Here is a 21,210-nt window from a genome sequence, read left to right on the forward strand (position 1 = left end):
ATCCGTCTCCGATATATTTCTTGGTTTGGCCAAGGACGTTGAAGTAATGCAATTTATAAGCCATAATATGAAGGGACTAGGCACGAATTAACTGCCGAGTGGGCTGCTCAGCATGTTTATCGGCTCCTTTTATTCTATTTTTTACGTCAGTATAGGTTTTGAACTTCAATTTGAATTTCACCTCATATCTTTATCATTTTCCCAGAGTGTAATTTTTTCTAACTGGGTAGGATCATGAGCTAATGTTTTTGAAAGGCGAACGTATTTTCAAAAGATCGAGAGCATCACGGTGCAGGTTGGACACAAAACGCCTTGAAAGGTTAGCCTTCTTAATATCATAATATCACGGAGGGTTTAATCAATTCACCTCATCTGAATATATCCTTACTGTTTAAGTCATCTCGAAAAAGGAAATGAGTTTGATACGAAAGTGAAATGGATAACAGAATATACTAGCGTAATATATTCCATGTAAATGTGCTGATGAAAACACGAAATCAACAATGCAGCAAATACTTGAATTAAATAAAGAGCCAATGCGAAATATAAGGATAAAAAACAACTTTGGAAAATCCAGTCCGAAGCTAGTTTGCATATTCACGTGTATGATTCATCGTCCCAGAATATTGGCAGCAATGAAAATGAATAATACACGCTTCTGATGCGGATGGATGCAGTAAAACATATCTCACGCAAATGTGCTGTCTAGATTCATGTCCGTGAATGTATCCGCAAAAATGTAGCTTAAAACATTGCTGTTCCCATATAGTTAAAAATTAATTTTGATATCCAGTTGCATAATTGGGAGTGCAGACAAATATCAGATCATTATATATGTCATTTTAACAATATATTTTTTGGGAATTGAAACTCATGAACTAATGAATCATTTATTAAAAAGAACAGTTTTTGAATTGATTAATGTAATATAAAATATATATGTAAATAGCTTCCTCTTTCTCTAATTAAGCACATAGATGGGCGTCAATTTAGGAGGAGTCACTTACGGCAGGCAAATTGGGTGAGAAATATGTGATGAGGGTCTTACACGTATAAGAGGTTTGCTAGATGCCAGATGCATAACATGGTATAATAACAGTAAATATATTTCTAAAATAAACACTCTCCAAAGAAGTAATTACTCCTTATGCAAAGGATAATCATCATCTCTTAGCGAAAATTAGTAATAACCACATTTTTTCGTTCATAAAACTTGAGATATCACAGGACTAGACATTTTTGCGTAGGTCAGAAAACGAATGTTAAACAACGCTCTTACTAAATAGAACTATTTTTCTTAATTTCGAACACCTTTTCAGATCCTTTTAATTATATCTTCAAGTAGTGCCGCTCTCTTTTTTGAAGTCACGTGACATATATAAATTGAATTTGTTATTACCTGACCTTCTTTTCCTCACCTTGGGTAGCTTCTAAATCAAGCCACTGAATTCATGGTGTATTCATCTGTAATCTGTGCCACCACATAATCTAATAACTTTCCTAAGGATTTTCTTTTCCTCAGAACACGTTTCTCAAGGTTTCTACATTCCTACAGGCATTCTAACAAAAAAAGGTGAAAACAGTTTTTAGTTTTATCAAAAAAGAGAAACAAACAAACCCTCGAATATCTAGTGCATCATCTTATACAGAAGGAGAACTCAGGTGAACAACTTTCGCTTACTCTGTCATGAATTCTAATGTTACCTAAAATCAGGATGCAATCTGAATGCAAGCTTCTTTATCCTACTTGGCTATGTCATTCATACCTTCAAGAACCAATGCAATTTGTGGCATATTGGACACTGATTCCTTAAGCAACATCGACGTTTAAATCATGACAAAAAGTGTAATAATGTCGCGATTGGCATAACACTCACATGCCTCTAAATCTTGATCTATGCTTCTATAAAAATCTGTCCAGGATTATGTGAAAACTATAAGGTGCAATATTGATTTAATGTTCAATTGTCATGGAATGCTTCACACTTAGGATGTTTCTTTTTAATTTTTGTAGAAGTTCTGTCATTTTTGTTAATCGCAATATCCAATAAATTATAATAACATTTAGGTTATCAGGACCATATACTGGGTTAACCCAACTGGCAGCGACAGTTTTCTTGCGGCAGGCTCCTTCGGAGGGGCGTCTGATATGCAATAAGAACGTGTGCGATAGGGGTACCTAAACAGAGAACATAATCTCCTTTTAAGGACAAGTAGTGTATCTAGACTTTTGGAGGCTACAATACTGGGTTATGGAAATGTTCGGGCGAAGAGGGATGATATAATGAGATAACATGCTCCCACCCAACCTTCTCTCTCTCTCTCTCTCTCTCTCTCTCTCTCTCTCTCTCTCTCTCTCTCTCTCTCTCTCTCTCTCTCTCTCTCTCTCCATTCCGGTTTACGTGATATATAAAGAAAGATTTGAAAAGACGTTTCCATGGGAAATTTACATCCCAAAACTTTCACTAAATTTGTAATGGATTAAATATCAATAGAAAATTTCGGAGTAAAGTCCTTTCCACTCTCACTTAATTTTACTCTCTCATCGAATATGCGTGCAGTTATAGCTGATGCCTTAGAACGCATCTAGTAACATATGATTACCCTTATTAAATTATGAAACTAGTTTAGATTATCTGGAAAACTTGTGTTTTACTTATGAGTGAGATGCCCCACATCTCAGTCTAGATATAGCATTAATGTAAATTTGCAGGATATTATATTGCGAATTATAATCAGCTAATGCTAAGTTTCGAATTTTATCCAATTCAAGAACTGGATTAGTAGCAGACATCTCGGCCCCATTCGATACTCCTGACATATGTATGCTGAACGGATGGCTATAAAGAAAATATATGCATCATCATTTCATTCCTGGAAATATATGTATAAAAAAAATTAAAATGGACCTTACACTACTCGGCAAGATGTATCTGATCAGATAATTAAGCCTGTTTCCCATCATCAAATACAGGTTGTTTTTCCTTGTTGTTTATTCAAGGTGAAGCTGAACCCAAAGAATACCTAGACATTGTTATCACCATTCTTGCCGCCAATAAAAGAAAAGCAAAGAAAGGGAGATAGGAAGACCTCCTTGTGATGCTTTCCTTGCAAATACTTGACAGGCGCTTTATTGTCTAACGTGTTTGGGGAGACTATACATTAAGGGTTGAATGGTTGACCAATTTTCCCTTGGAAATACCTTTCTTCGAGTTACCTGTAATTCTTTCATGTTTAGTAATTCGGGGCTCGGTGACATCTCTGTATTATTATTATTATTATTATTATTATTATTATTATTATTATTATTATTATTATTATTATTATTATTATTATTTCAGTGACATTCAGAGCATATTAGGGCTATGATCGCGATAGCTTTTGTTTTTCAGCATAGACAAAAAAACGATGGAAATACCTCACATATCAAAAATCGTCGGCAGTTTTCGGAAATGATCAGAGCGATCGTTTGAATCGCAAAAATTAAAAGCATTTCATATAATTATATTCATAAAATTCAAAAGTAAACTGGACTGTTCGAACCGTATTCCTTTGATTCCATTATATGGTGAAATTAATTACAAAAGCGTTTCCCCCATATGAATACATAGCTGGCATATCAGTGGCCTTCCAGTCGCATGATTCTTAACAGAGGTTCCTGATTACCAACAATAACCAACTGGTTCATAAAACTGTTCGTAACATCGAGTTACTCGTGCTTGAGTCGTCCTGTTCAAAATGAGTTAATTATTATTCCGAAACAAATTATCCAACTTTGTTTAAAGAATCAGTGACTAAATAGCTGAGGATTTTGTGCTTTGAGTGATGCAGTGCTATTGAAAATTAAATCAGTGCTTAACAAACTGGAACAATCAGTGATGATAAATTGCCTAAAAAGAAAGACTAATCTATGTTGTTGGGTCTGGTGGCCTTGTTACGTTATTTATTTATTTTCAATAGCCATATCATTATCATATCTTTATATTATTTTCTGAATAGTGGAATTTTAGGTGTAACACTTGTTGATTTACTTCAGTAGAAAAAGGAACCACCTCGGGCTTTGTTGATGTACTTCATATAAAAGCATCTGATCGTGAAATAAATAGATAGATATATCGTGGATATGAAGAACCCATTGTTCTTCATCAGGGTGATGCTATTATTGACATAATATTTGGTCAACAAGGTGATTCAGCGATTCCCTCCTTGCCCATGTTTCAGAAGGCCTTAACCGGTTACTCTTCAAAAAATAATCAACTGAATTAACTCGTCATATGCAATAATATATAATGAAGTAATATTTCCCAAGTCAAAATTGACTTCATGAGTTGACTGACAGGGCGGAACAAGAATGCAACGTTCTCTATAAAGTGACCAGATGAAATTCCGTGTCACTAAATTCTTTAGACGAGTTTAGTGCACTCACATCCATGCACTACACATGGCTGAGTGGATCAGATTGACTTGGCCCTGACCTAGTATAAAATTTATGGGTTCGTATCCCAGACAGGTGTCAATCAACCTTTGAAAATAATTCCCCATATATATATATATATATATATATATATATATATATATATATATATATATATATATGTATATATATATATGATTGACAGATGTAAATAGGAATTTGTGTACATGCTCGCGACACACGACCTCTTGCGATTTTTAGTAAATTCCTCTGTAGCTTGGGTGTTTGATAATTAAGCACCTGTTGCAGCATTGCTTGGAGCATTCTATGCGATTTAGCGCAGACCACCGGAATTGGATCCGAAGCGCTTCGGACACAGTGACACGTGGAGCGGAGGTTAGCGTCAGCATAGATTGTTCTCGAAGCCCTTATCCGGTTGGAAATCCAGATTTTGGGTGCGCCACAGCGGAAGAGTACGTTCGTGTGTCCATTGTGAAAATCCCTATGTGCGAAGGGCCTTTCGTGAAATGTGTTCATTGCTGTGAACGAAACGGTGGCAGACAGACATTGGAAATTCCAAGCTCTGATTCCTTGCTGGAAGGAATATTTAAATGGTGCCATGGTTAGGCTGGAATGGTCATGCATATGCACAGACATGCATGTAACGTAGCCATTATGGTGAGTGGCCATTTTAAAGGAACTTTGACGGGGGACATAATTACAGTGGAGACTTGCCTGGGTTAGAGAGTGAAATGGGGAAGAATCCCATTTATATTTTTGGTGTTTGCTAAGATGTTTCGTTGGGGGAAGATGTTCATTTATCATTTACATTCTTTTTGGTTGTTTAAGCATTTGTCTTATTGGCCATGTTTTTAACTTGGTATATGTTAGCTTCACAGAATAAACTATTTTTTTATAAGACAGGTTTGATTTCCACACCTTAGGAATAGGAACAGGAGTCGGACAGAGAGAGAGAGAGAGAGAGAGAGAGAGAGAGAGAGAGAGAGAGAGAGAGAGAGAGAGAATCTCGGAGGCCTTTGCTGTCGGGGCTACCAATCGCCTGAAACTTTTCGAAGGTAATTGCAAACAACAGAATGGTGGAAGCTAAGAACAAACACTTTCGTGTTTGAATCCACGCCGAAGAGAAAGTATAAATGTCATAGATTGTAGAGGCAGGTATACGAGTAGGGATACGTAGTAAATAAGGCGTTATCTAGGGTGAAATGCGGGCCAGTTGGTACTTTGGAGCTTGAGAGGAGAATTTCTTGGGCTTGCATTTTTTATACTGGGAGGCAACCGTGCTTGGCGAGCGATGGTTAGTCTTTCTCGGCTGGTGATTTAGTGAAAGGAGATTATCGGATGTCGGGTGTTTTACTGAGGTCTTCGATGTTTGTGAGTAATTTTGGGTTAAGGGAATAATAGCGTTTTGATTTTTTTTTTTGTTCGGGTTTGTTTTGTGTTGGAGCATATTGTGCAAGTGTTTAATATTGTATGCGTTTACGGTCGGGGAGGTTTTTAAGGGGGTGTGAAGTAGTTTCCATTCACGTAGAAACTAGAAAGGGAAATTATTGAAAATGGCTGTCGGGTGCACAGGCGAAAAGACATTGATTCATCGGGTAACAACGTTCGCTTCACCAATTCAGCCTTTTGCAGGCTTGGTGAATGGGGTTTTGAGACAGCCTGTTGAGATTTTTATTGAGAGCATTCAAAATCACTTGAATACAAAGAAAATCACAGATGAGACAAATGCCTTTAAAGAGGCAAAGGGATTTCTTGCTTTAGACGTGGGTGGCATTGGAAAATGCTATCGTAGCTTTAGATTTAAGAAATGCCAAACTTGGGATGACCTGAATGTTGTTTTAGGAACTACGTTTGGAGCAGATAAATGTAGTGATTTGGTTCGGGATATGAGACCATTCTATAAGATGAGGAAGGGACAGAGTTCTATGGTGGAGTATAGCTCGCAGTTACTTGATGCAGCTTCGAATTTAGTGGAGAAATTGAATGGCTCAGGCTGGGTACGAGGCGAGTCTATATAGTTAGAGAATTTTCAGAAGTTACTGCATTTCTCCTGGTTTTTGAATGAGGTTCCGGATGCCATTATGAGCAGTTTTGATGGTCCGTTAGAGCCTACGTCTGATGAATCATTTATTTTTGCCCAAATTAAAAAGCACATTTCGAAATGCCCAATGGTGTATAGCAAATTTTTCAATGGGGGACCGAAAACCATGATGAGGGCTCAAAAGGAACTTTCCGCAGAGAGATTCAGGTTTTGCTTCCGGTAGTGTTTGGGCTAAAGTGGAGAGTGATAGAAGGTCTATGAGCAAACACCAGTTTCGTTGCGTCAGTTGCAATAAGCAAGGACACTCGAAGAAGCTTTGCTGAGTTGAATACGGTGGTGAGTGTATGAGTTCTGCTCATTCTTGGCGGTTCTGTAATGATAGACTAGTAACTCAGAATTTTGTGAGCAGCAGTAAGAAGGCTCCTCAGGAGGGATATCCAAAGAAGTCTGAAAATAGGCAGAATTTTTGGAGGACGGATTAACCAAAAGGGAAAGGATAAATTGTTCATGCCATATAGGGCTCTTTGGAGATACAGGGGAACAGAAGCCAGTGGTGAAGAAAGCGGTGACTGGGTCTAATCTTTTGATTTTTGTAGATACTGGTGCATCAGTCAGTTTAGTAGACTGTGATTTTTATCAATCGATATTTTCCCGGTATCACATAAAAAGAAATTATAACCAAAGTGATAAGCCACTCAAAGTGTTAAAAGAAATGATCTTACTAATGTTAATTATTGTCTATCTTAACTCACTCTTTCAACAGGTGATCGGAGGGGGGGCCTTCCCAACGTTTTTCACTACAGGTTCTCCAAAAGCAATGTATATCATTCTACAGTACAGAAGCGCTTGAGAATTTGCCTCAAAAATTGCACAAACTATCACATATCTTTTCCTCGACACACCCAGATTCCGGATTTTAACCAGATAAAAGGTTCTAGAACATTCGACACAAAGTGCTGCTGGCAACTCCACTCCAAGGCTGGTAATCCAAGGTGATTTTCGATCAAGCGGCCTCTGCCGAATTGCGCTGAGTTGTTCTGAGTCCGAAAATGACCAAGCATTCACCTATGCACTGAATGTCGTAATAAGCTACATTATCACCTTTATAACAAACACACATGCACACACTATATATATATATATATATATATATATATATATATATATATATATATATATATATATATATATATATATATATATATATATATATATATATATATATATAATTTATATTATTGGTTCAAGGCACAGGATCACTATATTTACCTAATTTCTACCTACTTTAAAATTCAAGAAGCCCTTAACTTTGCTTGTGATACACATAATGTACTTGTCGTAATGCATATTACGTCAATGTAGACGGTGTGGGTACACTATATTTATACAGTATATTTAAAGTTACTGTCATTTATCTTACCGAGTATTCTTATCTTTCATAGCATCCCCCTCCCAGGATCCTTTTTACTTTATCTAACATTTTTTTAGCAAAACGTTTTAACATTCTGGAGGCACTCTGCTTGAACACGTAAGTCTATAAATTGGAAATAATGTCACATATATGAACGATACAGTTTTAAAAGGATGTAAATTTTGCCATGCTCTTTGACAGTACAAGTTCAATAGCTATTCAAAGCTATTGATTCCGAAATCTAAGACGTGTATCGTTGCCTCAATTGGGGACCCAGTGGTAACCACAATTTTGGGGGGGACCAATGGGGGCTTTGGGTGAAGAGACAACAAAAATAGAATAACAACATTCCTAACCTAACCTCTGGCTATTCAGGTAAACTCACGTGGCATCCCTTCATTATGCTTTCACTTCCATTTGCGATAACACGACATAGTTGAAAGACCAGCAACTAAAAAGTTATAAGGGAATTTATAAGAATTAAACAGCGAGAGAAACTGAGAGTCAGGATTATGATAGAGTCCGTTTTCTTTGAGTCTTTGTAGCACTTTCTTAACTTCTTGGGGCTGTTGTTTTGGGTTGAGGGTGAATATTAGTATATCGTCGACGCAGACCACGCTTTCACTAAAGGCTTGCCGGCAAACTCAGTTTCTAAGTTTCATATTAGATAATGTTCACACTAAGGAGGGTTTCATGTTCATTTATTTGTTCAGAGCAATTCAGTAATATACTTGCATTATGAAAATGAGAAGAGAGAGAGAGAGAGAGAGAGAGAGAGAGAGAGAGAGAGAGAGCAGTAAAATGATGTAAGAAATTTATAGTCAACCATAATTAGTGATGGATACTACCCCTTCTGTACGACGGCGAAACTCAAAGTAAAATTCTTCATTATAACAATAAGTATTGATCGGCTCTCAAAGTCCAGACCTCCCCGCTGACATTCTCTCTCTCTCTCTCTCTCTCTCTCTCTCTCTCTCTCTCTCTCTCTCTCTCTCTCTCTCTCTCTCGTACACACACACAAGTAAAACCCGTGCTTATGTTTGTGCATGAAATCTGCATCTCTTTCGAGGAAACTCATTCATGTTTATTTTTTTCATCTTCCAGCCCAGATTCTCAAAGAGCTTTCGATATCACTGTTTGCTCTTCCAAACCACTGCATCACCGAGGTTTGAGTAAGGTGCTTCGCTTCTCCAGGTAAGTAGATGATATGGTTTCTCTGATGCGTGTCTTAGAAAGCCTGTATTACTATGTAAATTAAAGAAGCTGGAATCTATATCATATATATATATATATATATATATATATATATATATATATATATATATATATATACATACAATATAGATACACACACATATATATATGTATCTATATATATATATATATATATATATATATATATATATATATATATATATATATATATATATATATATATATATATAAAGTGTATGTGAGAGAGAGAGAGAGAGTTTTTAGGTATGCAGATTTATTAATAATGAGATACTGCTTGTTTTCTAAGGAATTAAGATTTTATTATGCATTTGTTCAATTGCGACTGGGAAGCATTGTTAAATGCGGTAAGTGTGTATGTGTTGAAGTAAATTCACTGGAAGTATTTTCATATTGGGAAACACGTACAGCCCTTCTACACTCATTAGTCATTATTTTTTATTGTCGTCCGACTTCAAACTATACCAGAATTAGAAAATTTCTTCAGTTGATAATTTTAGATTAAGATAATTTACCATACGTCTACCTTGGGACTCAATGTTTTTCATAATTTTCTCCTGTCTCTTAACTTTAAAATTAGTCTACTTGGAGCGGGCATTCGGAATGCATGGATAGCTCTATCTCATAAGAGACGAAACCTGCAGGTTTCATCATAAATTATTGATTTGCTCAGCTATCTTATTTCGTCAGTGACTGGACTTGTTCACTAGTCATTTGTACTGAAGATCTTTGGCCTCATTTCGTGGATATGAAACTAACATTCTGATATTCTGTGACAGAATATCGAAACAACTTTCCATTTTATCAAATAATGCTACGCAATTCCAGTCATAGTTAGTGCGACACACATGTTGACTGTTACTTTCCAAAATACATTTACCTACATAACCTTGGATGTTTTCATAACCAAAACAGCTGTTTTTATCATTTCCAAGTATGGTTCATTAAAAGTTTTGTTTCGAAGATAGAGAAGTGATAATGAAGAAGAGTATGTTGTTAAAGAGTTTTACGACATTTTCGTAAATCTTTTCTGGCCTCCATTCATCGTTTCTCTGAAGTTACGCGGAATCACCTCTTCAAACCTTGTTATGATCAAATAGTCCATATTTCCTTTATAACAATATCTTTTTATATTCCCCAGTAGCCCATCTTTTCATTGTTTTCTCTTGGCCACGGAAATGAAAGGTTTACTTTCCACTGATTACTATCTCCATTTATTAAAAAAAATGACTCTTAATATTCTGTCGTCACAAATTTCCAGGCACCTTCGATATCTTGTGAAACGTGCCGTCACTTCATGCGCGTGCTTCACTGTTTTATTACTCAGGCTTGTATCAGAACATCGATGAATCAACGGCAAATGATCCAGGCATCACTAAGAACTGATCAAGCAAACTAAACTCAAAGAAATTTTAGCTTAAAAGAGCAGTTTTTTCTGTCGGGGTAGTCATCTCTGTTCAGCAGTGAACAGAGACTATTTTGTCTGAACCAAAGATCTGAATTGCGAAATATTAGCATCAACATTTCTGTAGGAACAAATACCCCTCAAATCTTTTGTAGCTATATGTTCTACCAATAAGCTTTGAAATGCATGGCAAGGTTGTTTCGTATTTATACAACCTTGCTCTGATCATTTCAAAGCAGTAAATGTCAACTTATGGCTCTAACTATGTTTTCAAATATACATTCTTTGTTGCTGAGCGTTTAGTTTTTCTGTTCAATTTGGTGATGAGACCGAGACTGGCATGCGGGCCGACAGGAAGCCCGGTTTATGAAAAATAATAGCGTTAATGATCTTGTCATATCAACTAACGACGAAAAGGCCTCTCAAATGATTAAGTAGTGATATAACCGGATAGTAAAAACCCTCTTGAAGACAATTTCCTCGCGATGTTTGTGGAGCTCAGAAAGAACTCCAGTTTCTTGCAAAGAGTTATGAACGAAAGACGAAAATACCAAAAACTGACTCCAAAATTTGATAAGTTTCTCGTATGTGAGAGATATTTAACTGATCAGCGAATGGATCATTTAAGAATGCCTAATTCCAATAAAGATTACTGATTATGAACAGCTGAGAACAAAGTATGTGCGATAGTTTATTACGCAGTTATATGTAGAGAAAAGTCCTTTTTTTCATCTCTAATATGTAATTATCCACGCGAAATAAAGTTCTGCCACAATTTTCATTGTGCTACATATTTATAAGACCCCTTTTTCAAGAATGCTTCTGATGAAAGTAAAACACCTCAAGATAGATAAATGAAACAGCAAGGACCGCTGTATAATATCGTTTCTGGGAATAAACGTGACTTAAACTTTAAAGCCCCAACTTCCTTTTGATTTTATGTAAATATTTTCTTATAAAATCTCTTCTTTTTGATAATTGTAATATAGTAGCTATTGTAATAGCTCTCATTTTTTGTCATTTGTTGTTAGTTACTTTGAAACCTTCGTTCTTATTTTTTGCGTCACTATAGACCTTAAACCAACTGTGGAAAAATAGAGAAAACGATGGAGGATATAAAACGAACACCACCTTTTACTAAAGACCGAAATGTTTTGTATCATCGCACGTTTGAACGTCACGCTGCAGGTTAATATAAATCACTCCATTCAGTTGTAATACTGGTATCACGCAAGAACCCACAGATTAATTGCAGTTAATGAAGCCACATCGGTGCTTAGCCGGCAGCAGTAATCAAAATCTGTTAGTAATTGTATTCGAATTTACTTCTGTTAAATATGACTTAGCTTACCCATCAATTCATTGTACTAATTAATAGCTAGAAGTGAATAGATAAAAGATATAAAAGCATTGGTTTATATGAATGGGCTCCAAACAGTGCCTTTTACTAAAAGTAATAATACTCAAATGGCGTATCTTTATGACTAAGTAGCGGAAAGGTCATTTGGATATATCTAGAATTACATAGTGATTTGGGCAAATGTGAAAGAGTAATTATATTAATTGACGAGTAGCTAAAAATAAATAGACCATTAGATACTCTAATTTTTTTTTTATTGCTGCTTAGAAAGAGGCACAAAAGGTACTGGGATACTTGATCGTTTTGATTCTCATCTGATTACGTAGTGTTCACGTGAAATGGACGGTTAATGAGTTAGCAAAAAAAAAAAAAAATTTTGTATAATGAAGCGCAAGAATATCTTTGTTTGATATTTGGTTTACCTCGGCATTTTTCTTTGAACTGTAAGTGGCTAAGGGGAAAAAAATAAGTAAATAAATAACAAATTAATTACACGTATTTACGAAGAACTCATTTGGTGCATCTTCCCTTAACTCGTTCCCAATTAACAGGGGCCCCCAACCCTACCCCAAGATTCGGCTACCCGTTCTCTAACTTCATTAAATGCACCTGTCTTACAAGAATTCGTGTGCTTATTTACAATATCGTTTTCTCCATTAAGCAGCCTTTTTATCGTCACTTTTGCCCAGTTCTCCAAAACTTTTGCAGAGCGGGTAAAAGTCAAATATAAATTGGGCGCTAATCTAATCTAGAAATATCATGGACCCTGGTTAGGTTCATGAAACATTAAAAATCATGGTAAAAATCCCATCTGTGTAAAAGTAATCTAACTAAGTTCTCGTTCTCTCTCTCTCTCTCTCTCTCTCTCTCTCTCTCTCTCTCTCTCTCACAAAAAGGTAAATTGTAGACTAAGTGAAATATTATGTTAACATTTCAAAAAGGGCCATATTAATTATTTTCAAAGTGCACCAGTAGTCACAGTTAATATGATTTACCGATACCTCAACTTGCACCCTAATTATTAATTGGCCATAATTCAAGAACTTAATTATGATCTCGTTGCCTTTCATCTTTGCACTGGGTTAAATGACCAAAAATATTTTTTAAAAAAGCTACATTTTCTTTTATTTTAAACTGATAATATTTTTCCATATCATCGGCCAGATCGAATGAAGCTAATTTTAAATGAAAAGAAATGCCAAATACCTTTGTAGCTATTAATTATTATTATAATTAAAGTAGTTTAACCAGACCACTGAGCTGACTTTCAGCTCTCATACGGCCGGCCCGAAGGATTACATTAAAATACCAGGTCCAGGCTTGAGGCCAAGCACTAGGCCCCAGTAGATCATTCAGTACGATGATGAACGAATTAAAATATTAAAAAATGCACATAGGCACACGCTCTTATACTGTAGCACATACGTACAATAAATACATTTTACTCATGCTTCCTTACATACACACTAAAAAGGTATATTAAAATTCAGAATATAAGTTAAGCAATATTTTAAAATTTTGCTTTTTTTTTTTTTAAATTCGACGTATGCTAAAAGGGTTTTCGTGCTTTTATTATTTACTTATTTTTATATTTTATTAATTAAATTACATTTCCTCATAACATCAAAATCAGAACGACTAAAAATGTAAAAGATTCTGACAAATTTTCATCCATTGATTTATTTCCAAAAGTTGGCAGTCGCTGTTGGTCACACTTTGGACACTCACATACCACATCTGACTGTTATTATCAAAAATTGCACTCTGAGCACTCGGGAGCCCGGCCACGTGGGCTGCTCATTAAGTGCCCATGTGTGAGACGAGTATGTTCTATTCTGAGACGTGTTAGAATTACTTGCGCGTGTCTCTCTCTCTCTGGTATGATGAACTCCATTTTTTAACATTAGGCTTTATTTGTTTTAATTTATTACTTTCCGATTCTTCATTCCACATATATTGACATTTATTTATGATACCCATTTTTATGTGTGTTACAGAATCAGTAATAGGGATATTCACATTTGTGATCTTGTCATGTGGGTTGCTTCTTTGGCTGCTTTGTCTGCATCTTCATTTCCTATGATCTTCTTCGTTGGCAAGAAGGCCCTTAAATCCAAACCAGAAACCAGAAAATATTAGAGTGCTTCCACACATTAAACCATGTCATAATTCTCGTCGTCAACCTTCTCGCACACATATCACAAACAGGTTAGAAACGAGCCAACGAATATCAGTGGAGAGCGAGTCTGACAAACGTCTGATCTTTGTACGAACACTAGTGTGGACTGCAACTAAATCGTTGACCTGTCGATAACATGGATCTGAACCACCAAAAAACCTGTATCATCACCCATCAAGCAATACACAGGGCTTTGCATCGTTTCTTGAGTTTCTGGAGAAGTTTGGAGCGAACTCTAATTCTATGCTTTTTTTTTTCTCTTTACTTTGATAGAAAAGCACGTCAGTCGAAGATGCCTCTGGAAGTGAGTCCTCTTTTCTCACTGAAATGACGAATATATAATAAAGCATTGTACATTTGATTTTAGTTTCGATGTGATTGAAACAGTGTTTAGACATGCCAGTAGGTAATTTTCGTATCATAGGGCATTATCACAAAAATGTCAAATCTGTCCCATATATGTGTACTTGTTTTGGATTAGCTTGCTCAGGACCATATAAAATCATCACTTTCTGGATCGTACAGAGCTCGTAACTCAACTGTCACTGTCTCCAGTTACACACGCCTTCGTAGAATGAACAGATGATGAAGGATAGCATGGGTATGCGGAATACAAGATATTCAAATTTTCACTCACAGTCGTAGAATTTCTCATCTTGTTTCATCCTGCTGAAGATTTGAAGTCACTCATTTGTCGTCGTCTTTTGTTCCTGCAGCTCTTTGTCCAACGAGCGGACATACGCCTTTGTTTATTTCCAGAAGTGATAACACTTCCTGGCTTCATTCCGTTCCTTAGTGTTCTACACTTAGATGTAATTAACATTTCACCTTTAAGTCTTGAGGTATGTGAAATGCACACTAGTGTTAGCATTTCTGTAAATGAAGAGAGAGAGAGAGAGAGATGTGGGGAATTAAATTAACAAAGAGCAGAACCTTTGCCCTCTAAATATGAAATGTTAAAAAGAGTGTTAGCTTAGGTGTAATAAACCGTTGCCATGCGATGACAGTGTCTTTTGAAATCTGGCCTTCCCTTGAGAAATCTGAATCCCCTCTTTTGCTCAAAGTCTTTTAGGATTATAGTTGAATTTGCTTTCAGCTTTTGCAGACGATAACAGTTGGGCTCTCTCTCTCTCTCTCTCTCTCTCTCTCTCTCTCTCTCTCTCTCTCTCTCTCTCTCTGCATGTAGAATATTTGTTTACAGTAACGAAAACACTACTATACATTTAACTTACCTCAAGACTAAGATGAATTTCATTACATCTTAGTGTAGAGTTTTTTCAACTTGAAAAGATATTGCCATTTTTTGATCTGCAACAAAAAACTCGCCAGACCAGAGGGGTGGGAGGTGGATGGAGTTCGTAATATCCTTGCAGAAAGAGGAAAACCAGCGTCATTTGTCACTAATTTCAGTATAGAGAGAGAGAGAGAGAGAAGATTCGGCGAGCTCAAAATGAAAGGATGGCCAACGCTAATGACTATATTGTATTACGATGCGGTCAGTCAAAGGGGTTTTTGAAATGAAAAGCCAATAGAAAGAAAATTGAGATGGGTCCACGAAAAGGAGGAACGGAATTGTAAAATTGAGAATATACGAGAGAATGGAGAGCAATGAGGTCCTGTTATTAAAGGACCTAGGGATATTGTCATTATATTGCTTTTTGTTTGTATAATGAATGGCAAGCTTCCATAAGATCCGTCACTTCATATGTGTATGCGTGTGCATATATATCTGTCTATCTAATTATCTATGTATTTATCTATCTATGTGTATATACTGTATATATATGTATATATATAAATGTATGTATATATATATATATACATAGATAGAGAGATAGACAGATATGTTAACGGCTGGTTCAAGACAGACATAATACATGATAACTGCTGCTGCCATTATTTATCTCTTTAATCTAGGAACAGTCTTCTGTGCTTAAAGCTGCCATTGCATCAGCAAGCTTATGCGCTTAGACAGTAGACTCCTCAGAAGCACTTCAACCACCTTGCACGCTCTGGGCTCACCTGTATCTTAAAATCGCTCTCTCCCTTCCAAGATATTAAGGACCCTTTCTAAAGCATTTTTCATCCAGTTCAGCAAAGAGATTTGCTGTCTTCTCTCCTTCCTGTCTTCCAGCACTCTTGAGATATGCCCCAATTCCACTGATCTGTCAGCCTGCATTCTGATCACAAACCACTCCACCATATCTGTTCACTACCCCACGTACACCTTGTCAACCGATTCCACTTTTTCTGTTTCATATGAGCTCGGCACCCACACTTCGCCAATTCTCCTACTCTTAGTGACATATTTTGAAAGCTATATAGGTTATTTATGTACAGTATATAATATATATATATATATATATATATATATATATATATATATATATATATATTTTTTTTTTTTTTTTTTTCCTCAAGGCCTCTCGCCGAGGGTCATCTTTCTTACTAGAATGTACGATGGGTCAACGCCACAGATAATAAAATACTGTACATGAGACGAAAGAATTCTCGGCATTTCGTTTAAATCTACGTGTAGACCAGACTTTTTACGAACAATATAATCAGAGCGATCGACAATTTTGATTTTGACGCTGGTAAGATTTCTTTGTGCATGTATAGAGCAGTGACCTAATGTATCCATTTCTGGTTGTTTCAAGATTTCCGAACGCTTTTCTAGCAATCACTGTCATGTGTTCTTAAACTCTTAAAATTTCTCGTATCTTAATCAGAAAGTTTTGATTCACATTATTATTCTTTTTGAGTAAAATCTCAGTTATATAGTAGAGCGCATGAGCTACGACATAGTATTTTTTATTTTTTTATTTTTTTAACCTGAATCTCAGAATAACCACAAGGAGAGAACGAATGAAATACGGTATAAGGAACGTTGGAATGAAATAAATTGGATGAAATTAACATAGAATCACTGGGAAAGACCACAGGGTTTTTTTCTAATAAATCCTTATGATTTAATGACCATGAAATATATAGTAAAAGAGTTTTGCTCTCAAAAATATCTGAAACTCAATCAAAAATGACTTAGCGTACACACTGGCATCGGAAAATGCACAATCAGGATCAAATAAAAATTTTGTTCGAAAACTTCTCAAGACTCACGGATGTCTAGAAAGAATTTCTTTCACGCCTGACTTAACCGAAATAATCACAACACTCTCACGATGGAAGCTGAGTGATGCACAATGTTGGGAAACTGGTGAACAGCAGGTTTTCCTGAATGTTTTGTTAAACAGTCTTAGAAAGTTATTATAGCCCAAGGAGATCAGTACAGTATGTTGTTCATATGAAACTGAGGGGAATGATTGCCTCTTTCTAGAGATCTTAACTATATATATATATATATATATATATATATATATATATATATATATATATATATATATATATATATATATATATATATATATATATATTCTTTCTGTACACAAAAACTGTAGAATTAAAGAGAAGAAAATCCGGGGGTAATGATGATGCTTTCCGTAGAAACATATGACATGATTGCTGCGTTTCTCCTCGTATAATGTACACATTAAAAGTATATCATGAAGCTTCTCCAATGGGATGATCAAAATACTTTGCTTGCACAAAACATTCAGGATTTGGCCATTCCAGTTTCCACTGCTATATACCAGTACATGAGTTGTAGCCAGAACGCTGGGTAATAGGGCGTTGTTCCACTAGAATATAAACGGGATTGGAAAAGATTAATTTTTCCGAATCAGCCTTGTGCTGTGATTCAATATTCTTAGATTTATCTGATAAGAAACAAACTTTTATTGTAAGCACTATATATAATTTTTTTTTTATATCAACCACGAGTTTATTTTTGATCAAGAGAAATAATGAACTAGGTTTCATTTTAGTAATTAAGGTAAAGATATCTCTGGAGTAATGAGGAATTACTAAACTTTTCGAACGTCCTGTAAAACTCATCATTCTTTGTTCGAGAAGTTTTTTGTTTTCCATCACTGACAGATTCCAGTGCAACTGATGGCTGTGGTGTTTGCATGAGGAGTGGCAGGTATGGTTAGAAGGAAAATTGCCTCCAGTCATTAATAATAATGAGACGAAAAGCAATATGACAATAGCAAAATCAGTGGCTGTGTTCAGTTAGATCTGTATCTTTAACTATACCGCTTTTTTTTTTTAACAAGTGCCAGTTTATCAATATTGTTATCATGAAATACAATGAACATGAGAAATAAATAAACAAACCCTACTCCGTTTCTTTACACTTTTTCGAATACACTTTTCGCTACAAGGCCTAAGACCCAATTTTTTTTACGCTGAATGCCAGAGTTAACCTTAACCACGTGACCACAGCTGCAGTAAAATGTCTCTGAATTTGCTGTATGTGTGTCTAAACTGACATAGCTGATATTAAGTTTAACATTCTGGTATAGTAAATGCCGGATACATACATACATACACACTCACACACGCACATATATATATATATTCCTCAGATATTTATGTTGGCTCATTACAAGCCTTGGATCCCGATGAAGAATGATTATTAGCGCGGAGTAAGTTTCTGTCCCTCTATCCTTACATAATTTTACATATTTGTTTTTTGAAAGAAGAGGAACGGTGATATGCATGTAATATGACAGACAGACTAATCAGGGAAGAGATAAAAAGCAAAATTATGCTTCTTATTCTAATTTGTAACAAAATCTACCTCACAGGGGGTTAGTGCCGTCTGCACACCTCATGTGATGCAATGTAGGCTTTACTGAAGGGTCTATGCAGCGTCCCTTCGGTCCCTATCTCCAACCGCTTTCATTTCTTTTACTGTACCTCCGTTCATATTCTCATTCTTCTAACTGACTTTCCACCCTCTCCTAAACTGCGAGGTTTTCCTCCTTTTACACCTTTCAGACCTTACTGTCAATTTTCCTTTCAGCGCTGAATGACCTCATAAGGCCCAGCGCTCGGCCTATGGCTTAAATTCTATATTCTATTCCATAACAAAATCTAAAACCATATTTTGATGGCGTGAAGGAATATGCGATTTTTCAACAAAGACAGCAAGTAGCCACCTTGATTATTAATGATGGTTATCACCATATATATAATGTTTTGCATGAAAGCCTCTTTCCAGAGCAAATTTCCCAGCAATTACAAGTTTATTAGCCAACAGCCACAGAAAAAATGCTTTCTATGCCATATGCTGAACTGTTTCAGAGTCTAGGTCAGCCGGAAAAAATCGCATTTCTTTAGTTAGTAGATTCAGATGTGATTTCGTCCTTTTTCATTTTAGCTAAAAGTTACACTTGGCATTTTAACCGTTAACTATTGGCAGCAATATTTTTAGCAACCTTTTGTATAATAAATAACAATATATTTGTTTTCCCTCGCACAAAAGAGGTTCCGAAGCTTTACAAGTAATTTTTCGTTATGAAATCGCCAGATTGACCAGATAAAATAAATAAATAAACGGAATATTTTTCATGGACTTTCTATTTTGGTATAATCATATCAGTCTTTAAAACTCCGATATTTCTCTTGACTTCAATTATCGATTTCCATAAAAAATAGATCAAAAAACAAATAATTTTTCCCATTTCCACTATACTTTTGTTGTAAGTTTAATCCATTTTCATCCAAAAAATTATTGTAACTTTTTTATGAATCTTTACAAAGGTCGGCAAATATTTTTTTGAAATCCGGACAGTATTCCATTTGGAACAAATGAAATCCTACTAGAGAAGGTAGTGATTAAATGTATGACGCTTGCATCAGAAAAAAGTAAACCCATTCGCGAGTGAGAAGCAAGCCTTACGGCTGAAAAACACATATCCGGTCGACCTTTAGTTACCCCGCGCTGATGCAGCTGTAGTGAATTTAGTTGGGTGTGCATTATACCTTTAATGACAAAATACCTCCAAGCAATTCATTTTCCATTCAGGCTATTGAAATGCATTATATATATTACAGTCGGTAAATTTCTTATGAACTGAATGAAAAGTAAAAAAAAAAAATCAGACAAAAATGAAAAGAAAAATATATTTTTAAATATTATGAGCAAGTGGATACACATCAGTTTTACTGTTATTGTTGCAAGTCAAGCTACAACTGAACTAGGATAAGCAGGATACCGTAAATCTAAGAGCACCAGCTGGGAAAAGTAATGAATACCCCCATGAAATAGGGTTGCCAAACCGATAACCGAATAAATTTTTCATAATAATTGCTCCTTGTAATTCTTATAGGTGATGGCGGTTGCAAACTAATGTATTTTCTATCAATAGCTTACTGAAACTCGGTGTTAATGTGACATTTGGTCATAATACATCGGTAGAAATTCTGAACTGCCGACTATATTAATGTGCACTTCTGAGTGAAATAGATAGCTATATAAAATACATGAAAGTGGTTTTCAGATACTTAAAACAGTATGTGAATGAATAGTTTGTATCTCACGGGAAAATTAGCTGTCCATTAGGAAAAGGTGCAAACTGATTTTCAAGTGTTGATACATACAGTAGGTGTGAGGTTAAACTCAATTTGTGGTAGAATTTTTGTAACTAGTATGTAAAGGTGTGCGTATATTTATATATATACATATATACATATACATATATATATATATATATATATATATATATATATATATATATATATAATTATATATATACATATATACATATATATGTATATATAGATAAATATATATACACACACACACACACACACACATATATATATATATATATATATATATATATATATATATAAATTTATATGTATATATTATAATATATATATGTATGTATGTATATATATACATATGATACACAGATAATCCTACAGTTATCTTACCTGTAGTGTTGGTAGACGTGGGCGAGCAGTCCTCTCTCTCTCTCTCTCTCTCTCTCTCTCTCTCTCTCTCTCTCTCTCTCTCTCTCTCAGTTCCTCATTGGGTGGGTGGGTACCATTCTCAGCTAGCACTCTGCTGACCCCGCGTTCGATTCTCCAACCGGCCAATGAAGAATAAGAGGAATTTATTTCTGGTAATAGAAAGTCATTTGTCGCTATAATGTGGTTCGGATTCCACAGTAAGCTGTAGGTCCCGTTGCTAGGTAACCAATTGGTTCTTAGCCATGTAAAATAAATCTAATC

General features: G+C 35.5%; 1 long non-coding RNA gene across 1 annotated transcript in view; it reads left to right on the forward strand.

The window, feature by feature from the left end:
• The window catches only part of LOC136825663 (uncharacterized), a 232,459-nt gene that overhangs the window by 192,704 nt on the left and 18,545 nt on the right, over positions 1 to 21,210 (forward strand). Inside the window, exon 4 of the long non-coding RNA XR_010849393.1 lies at positions 8,992 to 9,081. This is a non-coding gene — a long non-coding RNA (uncharacterized lncRNA). The remainder of the gene's footprint in view (positions 1 to 8,991; positions 9,082 to 21,210) is intronic.

Source organism: Macrobrachium rosenbergii, chromosome 39 (assembly GCF_040412425.1).
Source record: "Macrobrachium rosenbergii isolate ZJJX-2024 chromosome 39, ASM4041242v1, whole genome shotgun sequence".
NCBI lineage: Eukaryota > Metazoa > Arthropoda > Malacostraca > Decapoda > Palaemonidae > Macrobrachium > Macrobrachium rosenbergii.